This window comes from Equus przewalskii, chromosome 16 (assembly GCF_037783145.1).
Source record: "Equus przewalskii isolate Varuska chromosome 16, EquPr2, whole genome shotgun sequence".
NCBI lineage: Eukaryota > Metazoa > Chordata > Mammalia > Perissodactyla > Equidae > Equus > Equus przewalskii.
In genome coordinates, this window is record NC_091846.1 from 11,897,897 (window position 1) to 11,911,400 (window position 13,504).

Here is a 13,504-nt window from a genome sequence, read left to right on the forward strand (position 1 = left end):
GAGAACCTGAATCCATTCTGAGAAGGGGGCCTCATCCTACGGGGGCAGTGCTTCAAATATGAGTTGCCAGAACACTAGCTGGAGGAGCTGGCCTTGTGCCAACTTGCCGGTGAGTCACTAATTCTTTGTATTTCCCCTTTCAATTCTACACTCCGGGTACCAAAGCATTTTTGTGTCTCCAAGGGTGATTTTAAAAATATTTAACAACACATCAACACAGATCAATCAAAATGAATGATTGAGTGTGATTCCAGAGGTCTCTTTCTGGGCCGTAAGGTAAATCCTTTAGATCCTTTAGATCACAGGGAGGTGTGCATGAGTGAGTGTGTGTGCATGGAGGCAGGGGACGTCCACAGGGAGGGGCTGGGGCAGCTGAGGAGGAAAGGAGGGAACATTTGGAGGTCTCGGGACAGTGCAATTTTCCGACTGTATGAAAGTATTTCCGTGTTTTAGCATCCTGTATGGCCATACAGAGACATTGCTGCCTTCCTCCCCAGACTGCAAATTCTCTGAGGACAGACCATATCTTAGTCATATCTGTGACCCTAGCTCGTAGTATAGTACTCTGCTTATAGTGAGTGACTGATGAATGCTCGAGGGAGAGTCATGAATGGTTTTGTAAAATCCTTTACTGCTATTCAGAAAAACATCTTGAGAATATGTCGGTGAATGAGTCATAGACTAGGTTTTGCTGTGACAACCACCCCCAAATTTTAGGGGCTTGTTACACAAAGGTTGATTTCCTGTGCACATGACTTGTCCGTTGCAGGTCATCTGGGGTCTCTGTTCTTGGTCTCCTCGCTCTGGGACCCGGGCTCATGGGACATCCACCATTGGAAATGGGTGGTCATTGTGGCAGAGGGGAAAGAGGAGAAAGTGGCAAATCGTGTAGTGACTCTTAAAGCTTCTGCCAGAAAATGATGTGTCACTTCTGCTTATGTTTCACTCTCCAAAGCAAGTGTCATTTGATGCCAACCATTTTCTTTTATGAAAGACAGTCTTCAGAGGTATAAGATGATGGCTCATTCTGGGCCCCATGCTGTGCTAGGATGTGTCAGAGAAAGAGAGAGAAAGTCATGCTGCTGCGCTGGAGGGTTCACACTCTAGCAGGAAAGGAGTTACGGACGCAGACATATGCAATAGGTCTTAAGGGAGGGTTGGGCTTTTAACGGACCAAGCAGAGAGGGCTTCTCTTGTAAACACCACGAGCGGTCTGAGTTCTCATACTCATACTGACAGAACATGGGCTTGAGGCCTGGGAGCTTCTGTACCCAATATGTACTTTTACATTCACGATTATCAAGCTTTGGGGGGATTGTTTGTTATGCTTCTGCTTCTCCTCCCTGCCTCCAACTAGAGAGCAAGGACTTTAAGACAAACAGACACAATGCTGTTAGGCAGGAACTCATCTTATTGATTTTTGTCTCCACAGTGTTAGACGCTTGATGCAAAACGAACAAATGAGAAGATGAATGAAAGAATAAATGAATGAAGGGCCAGCTTAATATTAAGTACCACTCTTGTCAGCTTCTCACGTCCGGTCTTACTCAGGAGTCTTATCATCGTCCCTCAGCTCCAGGGTACGCTTGCCTGGTTTGGATGTATATTTCATTGACTGTTGTTCTATTTTTCCTCTGCTCCTTAGCACGTGGCTCCTGACAAATGGCAGTGTTGTGACCCTCATCATTGCAGCCTTTGCTTTCCAGGCCTTCTCCACTCCCATGCTGTCTTGCCTCCTCTCAGTTGAGGCCTGATTTGCACTGTGGAGTTTAGTCTAAGGAGCGTGTACCAGTTGGAAAATCTATGCAGCGTTTTTTTTCTTTTGGGTGTTGTTTGTACTGGGTTGAATAGTGTCACCCCAAAACTCGTGCCCACCTAGAACCTCAGAATGTGACCTTATTTGGAAATAGGGTCTTCGAAGATGTAATTAGTTAATTTAAGATGAGGTCTGAATTAGGGTGGGCCCTAATCCTTTAACTTATGTCCTTGGAGGAAGGAAAATAGAGACACAGACATGCACAGGCAGAGCGCCATGTGACTGCAGAGGTGGGCATGGCAGTGCTGCATCCACAAGCCAAAGAATGCGGTAGATGCCGTGCAGACACCAGAAGCTGGGAAGAGGCAAGGAGGGATCCGCCCCTGGAGCTGTCAGGGAGAGCAAGCCCTTGCCCTCACCTTGCTTTTTGACTTCTATCTTCTAGAACTGTGAGAAAAAAGCTTCTGTTGTTTTCAGCTGCCCAGTTTGTGGCAATTTGTTAAGGCAGCCCTCGGAAGTGAACTCAGTGTCCCTCTTCTTTGGTTTTACGCCAGTGAATGATGAAGGAGCTTCTCTGGCTCAGCGGGGCAGTGCTGCAGCCTCGTTTCTTTTGCAGACTGAGTGAGTGAAGCGACTGTTTTGCAGCCGGCTTCCCTCGTGTCTTCAGTAGAGACATCTGTTTCCTGCTGGCTATGCTTGCCCAGGATGGCTAAGTTGCTTTTGTTGTTTCAGGGCATTTCAGGTCAGGGCAGAGCTAAGGAGAGACGATAAAGAAATCTCTTTCTTGAGTCTCTAGAGGTGGGCCAGGTGGGAAGGGTCAAATGGGAATTCTCTCTTCCAGCCCTGCTCTCTGGGGTCCATGTAGGCGGTCAGTGGAATGGTCAAGAATGTCATCATAAACGACCTTCTCCTACAAGCTCTGTCATTCTCACGGCTCACCTTTCCTCTCTTGTTCTCCACCATTCCTACACTACCTCCAGCTGCCACAATTCCCCAAATATAGAATTGGGTCCCTCCTACTATAATAACAATAGCTCACATTTATCAAGAAGTACTTATCGTGTGCCATGCGGTCCTTTTAATGCTTTACATCTAGTAACTCCTTTAACCCTCACAACACTAAGAGCTAGGTAATATTATTGTCCCCATTTTTTGGATGAAGAAATCAAGACCCAGAGAGGTTAAGTAACTTGCCTGAGATCACACAGCTAGCAAGTGGCAGAGGTAGGATTTGAACCTGGATGGTGGAACTCTAAAGCCTGTGTTCTTAAGCACCATTTGTAGCCTAATGAGCACCATTCGATCCAATTCAACACACATTCCATTGAGTTACCATAAAAAATTTCCAATGAATGACAATTTTTGACCTACAAAACATCAATTTCATGTGGTTCAAAATAACATATGCCACGTATACTGGACGAAGTGCTGTATGTAATCAGTACACGATGTCCAGGACCATGTAATTCATTTTCTTTTTTTTCCTAGGCATCATGCATAGCACCTTCACACAGTGGGTGTCATGCAGTGAAGATCCGTTTTGTAGTATGACAGACTTTGATATAAATCTAGGCTCTGCCACTTACTGATAATGTGCTTTTATGTGCAAGTTATTTCTCTTCTTTGCACTTCAGTTAAACTTCAGTTCCCTTATCTAAAACACGGGGATAGTAATGCTTATATTCCAAGGCGGCTGTGAGGATAAAGTGCAATAATGTATTCAAAAGTGTCTGGAGCATCAATAAACACTAATGATAGGAAAGGAGGATACATTGTACCCAACATCCAGTAACTACAGTCAAGGGGAGGGAATAGGGTCATTCATAAATAATTCTTACATAATGCAGACCATTAAGCTCTAAGATAGCTGTGGCCAGTGGGCCGACCAGAGGGTGGCCCTCCAGAAATTAATTTGGGTTCTTCTCTTACTTGAGAGGTTTCCAGCTGCTTTTGGTGTGTGTATGAACAGATCAATACATTGAAACAGATCTCCCAAGAAGAATCAGGGGAAGTGTTGGTGTAGGGTGAGGGCCCCTTCATCCCGGGAGAAGGGTGTGACACAAGCCTTTGCTTTCTGAGTGCCTGAGCTAAAGCCACCTCACCCCTTGGTATGACCAGTAGCCTAAGGAGCCCAGTGTTTCCTGGGAGGGAAAGAAGTGATACGTCAGTCAGAGACGTATTGGCGAAACAACGGGCGCACCAGGGGTTCATATTGCGAGAGAGGCGGGATGGGTGGACCAGCTCTGGCGCAGAGGCAAGAGGGTAGGAGCAGGGACCGTGCCTGGTGGGCCCAAACCATTTTTATCTCAATTATGCTGTAATTACTACATAAATAAAAATCACTATAAAGTAAGATTTGCTTTCAAGTTATCTCAGAAAAGAACCACATAGTTTCCCACCCATAGGGCAGGCATTCAATTATTTTATTTTGAACAACAACCTTTTCTTTTGAGAAAGAGCTTTAGCCTGAAATGACCTCAAGTTTTAGATCCACATGAGTCATGTGACAGAATGAAAAAGAAAGAGAGAGAGAGAGAAGACTTTAAACTAAATTTTACCAATTAATCCTGACAGGAATGACTTCACAAGGGCAGGCCTTCGATACTGTTTTAGGTAACCCTTTAAAGAGCACTTATAGAGTGATGTGGGGTGTGTTACACTGGGAAAATCAAGAATATCGAAAGTATGCACTGTATTAATTTTCCATGGCTGCTGTAACAAATTATGAAAAACTGAGTGGCCTAAAACAACACAAATTTATTATCTCATAGCTCTGGAGGTTAGAAGTTTGAGAAGCATCTCACTGGGCTAAAATCGAGGTGTCGGCAGGGCTGTGTTCCTTCTGGAAGAATCTGCTTTCTTGCCTTTTCCAGCTTGGAGAGGCTGTCTGCATTTCCGGGCTCACGGCCCCCTCTTCCATCTTCTGAGCCGATTGGGTCATTCTCTCGCTGCATTGCTCTGATCAACCCTTCTGCCTCCTCTTTCTGCAGTAGGACCCTTGTGACTACACTGGGTGCACCTAGATAGTGCAGGGTAATCTTATTTTAAGGTCAGTTGATTAGCAACCTTAACCCCATCTGCAACCTTAATTCCTCTTTGCCATGTAACCCAGTTTATTCACAGGTCCTGGGGATTAGGATGTGGACATTTGGTGTTGGGGGGTATTATTTGCCTACGTTATGGACCAGGGGGACACCCTCCCCCTCCCCCGCCAACCCTCCCCTAACGTGGTGTGAATGGCTGGTTGAGGCTTAGGATAAATTTCCTGTGACAACATCACGCTGCAAAGTGCTGTATGACAAGCAACACACATTATCAGTCAAGATTATCTGCTTGAAAAATTGTCTTAGATGACTCAGAAGTAATTTGTTAGATGCTAACCCTGATGATTAAGAAATGGAAAAGTTTCAATAAAGTTGTTTCATAAATTAGAGATTAGAAAAAGCAATATCTTAAAAGGATGTGTGTAAGTAATGAACTAAATATTTTAAACAGACATTTGACTATTTCTGCTAGATCCTTAAGGGTTATGCATTTGAGTTGGCCAAAACATTTATGTTTTCAATATTTTTATTGGAAAACAGGATCCTCTGATATTGGGGTTACCTTATATTTGGGTATATTTGATAAATATTTATCATAAAATTCATATATGCTCAAAATGAAAATTCAAATGGTTAGGAGGGTAGGTGGTAAAAAAATAAAGGTTTTTTTGTGTGTGCCCCAACCCCGCCCCAGTCCTACCCTGCAGAAGTAACCACTATTAACAGTTTCTGTGTATGCTTCCAGAAACGCTCTCTGCCTACGGCCTACGCGATCTGGCTCTTGTTTACTCTTCCTAACACTCTTCCCTCACTCTCTGTGCTCCAGACACACTGTCTGCTTTTTGTTTTTCCAAAACGTCTGGATCATTCCTGAAGCCCCAGGGCCTTAGCACTTTTTGTTTCCCTTCCTGGAATGTCTTGCCAAGATCTTTGCCTGGCCAGCGCCTTCTTGTCTTTCAGGGATCAGCTCAAAATTCCTTCCTCAGTGAAGCTCCTCCTTCTCCTGTGTATCCCCATCACACGGTCCTGTTTGTACCCGTCAGCTCAGGTGGCCATGACAAATTACACTAGGCTGAGTGGCTTCAACAGCAGAAACTTATTTTCTTACAGTTCTGGAGCCTAGGAGTCTAAGAGCAAGATGCTGGCCATTTGGTTCCTCAGTAAGGCCTCTCTTCCTGGCTTGTATGTGGCCACCTTCTCACTGTGTCTTCATGTGGCGGAGACTGAGAGAGAGGAAGCAAGTCTCTGGAGTCTCTTCTTATAAGGGCACTGGATCCCATCATGAGGGCCTTCAGCTAACTGTAATCACCTCCCAAAGGCCCTGCCTCCAAACACCATCACACTGGGGGTTAGGGCTTCAACATATGAAGTTAGGGGTGGGGGGACGACACAATTCAGTCCATAGCATCGCTCTAGTTCTCGTAGAACACGGAATGTGACACGGTAACGAGGAATGTTGCTAGCCGGAATTAGCGTCTACTTATTTGGCGTTCATGGCATGTGTCATATCTGATGAAAGTCAACTTCACCAGAGAGGACCTTGTCAGTCTTTTCCAACGCTCTCCGTCTTTGAGCTTCCATGAGCTGTCCCAGGAGAGCACCAGCCCTCAGAAGAAACTATGATGGATTTTACTGCCATGTTTGCCAAAAAGACATCTCAGAACCTCTTGACTACTTGTAGACTTTGTCTGCCTTCTCCACAACAGAGTAAAAGGAATTATAACAGGTACAGTTAGGTGTTGAGAGCTGCTGAGGTTAGAAGCACTCACCAGAATTGTTTTTCAGAGCTGTCTTATTAAACTTTATAAAGTGAACACATTTGCCTGGTTGACACCCCAAGGCACTGCTTACCTGGTCAACCGTGTGAAAAATGAGTGTTGAGGATCTTTCCCTGGTTGCAAGTCCACATGATGGTAAAGAGATAAAGGCTCAGAGAGGTTAAGTGACATACTCAAGCTCTCACAGCCAGTAATAGAAAGAGCCGGGGTTAGAATCCAGGTCTTCTGATCCTGATGGAGAGCTTCCTCAGGACAGACTTGCTGTCCCCTCTCCTTTTAGTTGACTGGCCCTCCACCAGCCAGCCTCCGCTCAGACGGAGTCCCAGGCAGTTAGTATCAGAGGCCATCCCTTGCCACCAAAGGGAAGTGGGACAGAAGAAAGTCCCAGATGTGTTCCCCAGTGAATGTGTCTGCTCATTGCTGAGTTGCTGGGTGGAGGTAGGCCTGAGTTACAGGCTTGTGTTCAGGGCTCAGAGGACCCTGTTCCCTTTAGTAGCTGTAAACATGAGGTTATGGCAAGAAAAACTGAACATAGTACAGAGGAAAAGAGTGAACTGAAACAGGCTCATCCACTCAGCTGCCTGGTAGGGCTCACTAGGGACTCAGGCTGTTTCACCTGAGATGCCGAATGAAGCATGAGGCCCTCACTCAAGGTCTGCCTCAGTAAATTTTCACCATTCCTGTTGAACACTCCCAACTAAAAGAATATTCATTAGAGAATAAACTTTTTAAAATTTACAATTAAACAAAAGGAAGGCAGGTTGCATTCAGTATCAATTTGTTTTTAGGAGAGAAAAACCTACAAATCAAGCAAAAGACATCTTCCTCAGGAGCGTTCTTCTCACCCGAAAGGCACAGTGAGAAAGGAATGAAGTGTGCATTGAATCCGAAGCTTGGGTGAGGCCTCTCAGCCTTGGGACAGACAGCAGCACAGCCAAAGGGCCTCGAGAGAAACGAGGACTGAGTTTTGAAAAGCCTTCTGTGGCCGTTTGCACTCAGGTACGTCACATAAAGTTCTCGAGGCCTCTGCTGGGGTCTACTGTGGGGACACTGGAAGAGCTGGAGCAGTCCCCAGCCTGAAGGCCTGGGCCTTGGGGTTCCCCTGTCCTCCGCACGCCTACCTGCCTGTCTGAGGGGCAGAGCCCCTGCTGGGCAATGGTAATGCTCCTGGCTGCTGGGGCCTCTGACATGACTCTAACACCCCACTTACTGCTGATGGTAGCCCACTCCCATCTGCTTTCCAACTAAGGATTTCTATGGTCACCCTATTCTGAACACAGATGTGAGAGAAAAGGGCCGAAGAGGTGGTGGGAGGATGTGTTTTAACAGAATACCGTAGACGGGGTGGTTTATAAACAACAAACGCTTATTTCACACAATTCTGGAAGCTGAGAAGTCCAGGAATAAGGTGCTGGCAGGTTCAGTGCCTCGTGAGGGCCACCTTCCTGGTTCATAGGTAGCCCTCGTCTTGCTGTGTCCTCATGTGGCAGAAGTGGGGAGGAAGCTCTCTGGCGTCTTGTTTACAAGGGCACTAATCTCATTCCTGAGGGCTGCACCCTCATGACCTAGTCACCTCCCAAAGCCCCCACCTCCACATACCATCACATTGGGCATTAGGCTTCAACATGTGCACTTGGGGGGGGTGGGGCACAAACACTCAGTCCATAGCAGGGGCGTGGAGAAGGCAGTGGAAGGGAAGCACAGTGAGCAGGTATTGGGGAGGGCCACTTGGGAATGAATGGAAAGGTGTATGGCACACAGTGGGGGTTGCTTATTAAGCTTTCCATGGCTTCATAATTGGTCCCAATTCTTCACTTTTCCTTGTCCTCACACTCTGTGTCATGTGACTTTGCAGCTCCTCCCACTAGTATATTTCATCATCCCTGACTTTGGGTTTGGCCATATGATGAGATTTGAACAACAGAATGAGACAGAAGTGACAGTGTTCCCGTCCTGAGCCTAGACCTTAGGAGTCCTTGCATGACTCTGCTAGCATTCTTGCACCTCAGCCACTGCCATGAGAGGAACATTCCTCAGTGGCCTGCTGGTCCTAGGAGAAGGGGAGACGTGTGGCACAGAGCCTAGTGATCCCAGTGATCCACAGTCATGTGAACGAATTCAGCTGACATCATCAGAACCACCCAACTGAGCCCAGCTGGATCAGCTGACCTCCAGACACGTGAGAATTAGTAGCAGACTGCTGTTTTAAGCCACTGAGTTTTACTGGAGGTTTGTTACACATTAGTTAATAGTTAACTGGTTCATCTACCTAACAGACACAACCCCTTTCTTCCTTGTTATAGATCCTGATTTCGTGAATGGTGGCACTGCACCATTATTGATTTAGGCTGATCACATCACAGAAAGTATATGTTTGCTAGAAACTTTCTTTCCCAGACTTCCTTGCAGCTAGTGGTGACTATATGAGCTAGTTCTGGCCAACAAGACAGAAAGGGGAATCTTATTTCTGGGAAAGAATTTCCTCCATGATAAAAACAAAGCCCTTTTCTGCCCATCCCTTTCTTTCCAGCTTTGGTAGTGGTATGACTATATGATGTGTGGAACTGTTGAAGCCATCTTGTCACTATGAGGTCACAACTTCAAGGATGAGAGGCCCACACACTGTGGATGCCCAAATAGAAGGATGAGAAAAGCCTGGGTTTTTGATGGCATTGCTGAGCTTCAGAACAAACCCTAGGCTCACCTATCTCCAGCCTCTCATCAAGGAAAACAACAATTGTCTTTATGGTTCAAATCACTGTAAGTCAGATTTTCTGTTATGGCAGCCTAATGCATTCCTGAGTGCCAAGGAATATAGTGAAGGTGGAGGAGTGTGGACGATAAATGAGGGAAATGTGTGTCACAGTGCTGTGAAAAGAACATTGTACTGAGAACTGAAGACTTTTTCCTAATTAGCTGTGTAACCTCAAGTAATTCACTCCCCTCTCAGGGCCACAATTTCCTCTCCCGAGAGAAGAAGGCATTTAAGTAGATGAACTCTAAGGTTTTCATGGTTGGAACATTGACTCTAAACATACAGTCGAGTCTCTGGGTGCCCTAGCTGGGCAAATATTCACAGAAGATTTTGGAGAGCTATTAATTATGCCCAAGGAAAAGATTGCGAATAGCTGTTCTATAGTAAATGCTTAGCTCTGGGCTGGTAAATAATGAGTTTCTTTTTCATTTCTCAGTTCTTGTCTAATATAAGTCTTACCTGCTCCAGGGGACTTTCATCCGATGCTCATTAGATGCCTCTTTAATACAAAATGATTTGCATGCAAGGAACAAATGCTTCCTTTTCAGGAGCAGGTGTTGTGGGGTGAAGAGAAACACTCTGGTTAATCCTCATCATCCAAATTCACAGAAATTTCTGGTATCCTGGGCAGGTTTGACACCATTCTGGGGAGAGAATTAAGGGGACATATCTTCTGAATAAATTAGTCTATTTATTCAGTTTCTGGTTCTGCAGAATAGAGCTTTGGCAGGATCCCAGGGAACCATCAGCGGGGGAAAAAATCTCCTTATTTTCTGCTTTAGCCTACAGCATTTTCCTGCCCAGACTCTGCAAAACGGACTTGCCCAGCTCTGCAGCCTCCTCCAGCTGCCACTGTTTCTCTCTGGCCTTCTGGTCCCACATGCCCCTGGCTCAGTCAGATTTCTTCAGTTCTTTTATTTTTCTCTCAAACCGTCTTTCTTTAATTTCTCCTTGCTCTTCACCACAGTGATATCCTTTAAGCTTTTTCCTTTCCTTCCATTTCCTCCCATTTTCTCTTATCCCTATCACTTTCTCCTCCTTTCTTCATCTACTGCTATGTTCTGAAAGGCTTCTTGGATTTTTGAGTATGGATGTTTCTAAAACCTAACACAAACTCTGGGAGTCATGGCTGTCTGACGTAATCCTACAGGAGTATTTCACCAGCTACTATTTTCTGTTCAAACAGGGGCAAAGCAGTGGAGACCACCTGAGTGGGGGAACTGCATTTATTCATATACACATTTTACAAACCTTTCTTGAGGATGACTGAAATTCTAAATCACTTAGCTAAGAACCATAAGGGGAGACAAATTACCTTATGCTCATACGTGTCATATACGGAGCTTCCATTGAGGAGGAGCAGGCGGGAATTGAAACAGGAAAAATTTCCACTTATAGCAACACATGCCCTAGGAGATATCACAATTAAATATTGTGTTTCATCATAACTGATTCTAAGCAGCTGAAGTGGACCCAAACGCCAAACCCCCACTGGACTCAACTAAAGACTCTTTCCTCAACAATGAACGATGGATTTGTTTGAACCAACCAGGTACAGACCTTTAGATTAATTTCTGGAGTGCTGGTTTTCGAGCCTTAATCATTGTGAGCCCCTCTCCAAGATTAAACATCCCCGACTCTCCCTCCTCGGCTGACTATTCAGTGAATTTCTTCACTTGTGCGTGTTTCCTCGCCTGGCGAGTCAATAAACGTGGCTTTGTGGCTTTTATTTATTTTATAGCTCTGATAGTCTTCGTCTTATTATTTTTCAGAATATAGACTGCAGGGGGTATGAAGCACATAATGTGTAACCTCTGGTAGCAACACATAAAAACTTCTGAACATTAAGAACAACTAAATGAAAAACAACCCAACCAAAACAACAAACCAATAACAGCAGCAGTAAAATACTAACAGCAAATCTCACTCATCGGACAGGGTCTTGCCCGTAATAACTTCCCAGTGCGGGTCATTTCTCTCCAGGAGTGGGTTTCAAGTGGACTAAGCCGATTTCCACAGTGGTCCAATCTAGATCTGAATATTGCTTCTAGATGCTTGTGTGGCCTCTATGTTTGGTTTAACATTCAAACTTCAGCAGACTGATAAGGAGCTAAGACCATAATTTTAACAAGAATTACTCACCTGTTACTTTTTAATTTTTGTACTGCTGCAAAGTTTGGTTAGTTCGGGTAGGAGTTGTGCATCTTTGACTCTTGTGCTGATACCTAGTTTTTCTCAGAAAAATCCTCCCAGTAGTTGAGTTCATTTTGTTTCGTGGTCTCATTAAAGAAACTCGGGAGATCTTCAGTTCCGCGTGGTGCTTCTGCAGCACAACTTTCAAACTCTGAGAATTATTGGAGTCCTGCACATCCTTCCTCACTGAAAGAGACATCCAGCACTTTCCCCTAAGTGTACTTTCCTCCCACATCCATCCTCAGGATGCTGTTATGATTTGTTTTCCCCCACATGACAGATTACTAATGTACTACATATTTGTGAAGGGAATTTATTGAAAATGTAGCAGAATCTATTTTATGTCCTGCTTACTGTAGCCTTAAAGTATTACAACCCAATTGTGTTTCTGCCTCTGGAGGTCCCGTCTTTTAGGGATTTTGGTCCGTAATATAAAGTACATAATGCTTTGCTTGTCCTAAATAAGATTGGGATCCAATGTCTTTCATGGTGACCTTCTCTGTTCCTCCCTTATTGTCATCTTTAAGTAAATGTTTATTCAGTGCCTACCACTCAGGGCTTTATCTTGGGCATTTACAAAATGGTGTTTGAATACATTTCCCCTGGCTTCTGGAAGCTCAAGTTAAGCCATCTTCCCTTCTCTCTCCCTCAAACCTTTATTAACAGGCGGAAGAATGTATGTAAGAGGGATCCTTTGATAACTCAAGAGACAAGCCAGAGCAAAGGCCCCACCAAAGAATGAATGTATAAGGTTTCTTGCAGGATGCATCAGTTATTAATTGCTGCGTAACAAACCACCCCAAGACTTAGTGGCTTGAAACACCAATCAATGATGTGTTAACTCTCATGATTCCTAGGGTTGGAAATCTAGGCAGTTCTGTTGCTTCTCTTGCAACAAGAGTTGTAAGAGTTTGGGGCTGGAGAATCTAAGATGGCCTCACGCCCTGTCAGCAGTTGATGCTGGCTGTTGGTGAGGCATCTTTATTCTCTTTTGCAAGATCTCTCATCCTCTAGTAGACTAAAATGGGCTTTTTCACAGCAGGATGGTCTCTCAGGGTCTTAGGGCCTAGGCTCTGGAACTTGTACAATGCTACTCCTGCCACATTCTATTGATCCCAGGTCCCAAGGACATTTCACATTCAAGGGATGGAGAGGTAGACTCCACCCTTTGGTGGGAGGACCAAAGGGACCTAGACCCAGGGAAACTTGATTCATTGGGAACCATTATTGTAACAATCTATCACAGCAGAAGTGGGGTCAGAGGAATGGGGATGCAAGGTAGGGCTGGGAAGTAGAAGGAGGAGATTTTAAGAATAAAGATGAAGATTTCCCTTGGAATCTTTCTTCTTGTCTTTAGTTATGGAATTCTGTGTGTCAGCAAATGGTAAGGTTGTCCTGAGTTATTTGTTTCTGGGGATGTAGACCCAAGACTACGTATTAGTGAAGGAAAAATGGTGGATGCCTATAATTTTATTAAAGTTTGGCATTGACGGGATAATATATAAAACGGAAAAGCAGAATAAATTAGAATATCAAAGAGATGAGGGGAAACAGATGTTAGGAAATTATATACACATCCCAGATTACATGTACATATTTGAATAAACATATGAAAAGCTTTCTGATGTAAGATAACTTTAATTTTATGATTGAAGCTTTTAAAGATGGTTTTCCTTTCTGTAGCCCTGCAATTAAGGTAGGCTGTCACGAAGTGATGGGCACTTTAAGTGAGAGCCACATGGGTCCTTTTATCCAAATCTCTGAGAGTCTTAATTATGAATTTCTTATATTTAACTAGGAAACATGTAAGTCTTTATTAAAGGAATTGAACCCAAAAAGCCATTTTCAGTTTTTTAAGCTGAATTTTAGAAATAATTCTCATAGCACAATTTTGTGCCTTTTATTGTTTTGCCAAGGAAAGTCTGCTGTGAGCTAACATTTGCTGCTAATCCTTCTCTTTTTATATGTGAGCCACTGC

The 13,504-nt window shown here is 44.4% G+C and overlaps 1 long non-coding RNA gene across 1 annotated transcript; it reads left to right on the plus strand.

Moving 5' to 3' along the window:
- Nucleotides 1-9,197: 9,197 nt before the first annotated feature.
- Nucleotides 9,198-11,064, plus strand: LOC139076318 (uncharacterized). Its single transcript, XR_011527771.1, has 2 exons — nt 9,198-9,338; nt 10,520-11,064. It is a non-coding gene; the product is annotated as an uncharacterized lncRNA (long non-coding RNA).
- Nucleotides 11,065-13,504: the final 2,440 nt, after the last annotated feature.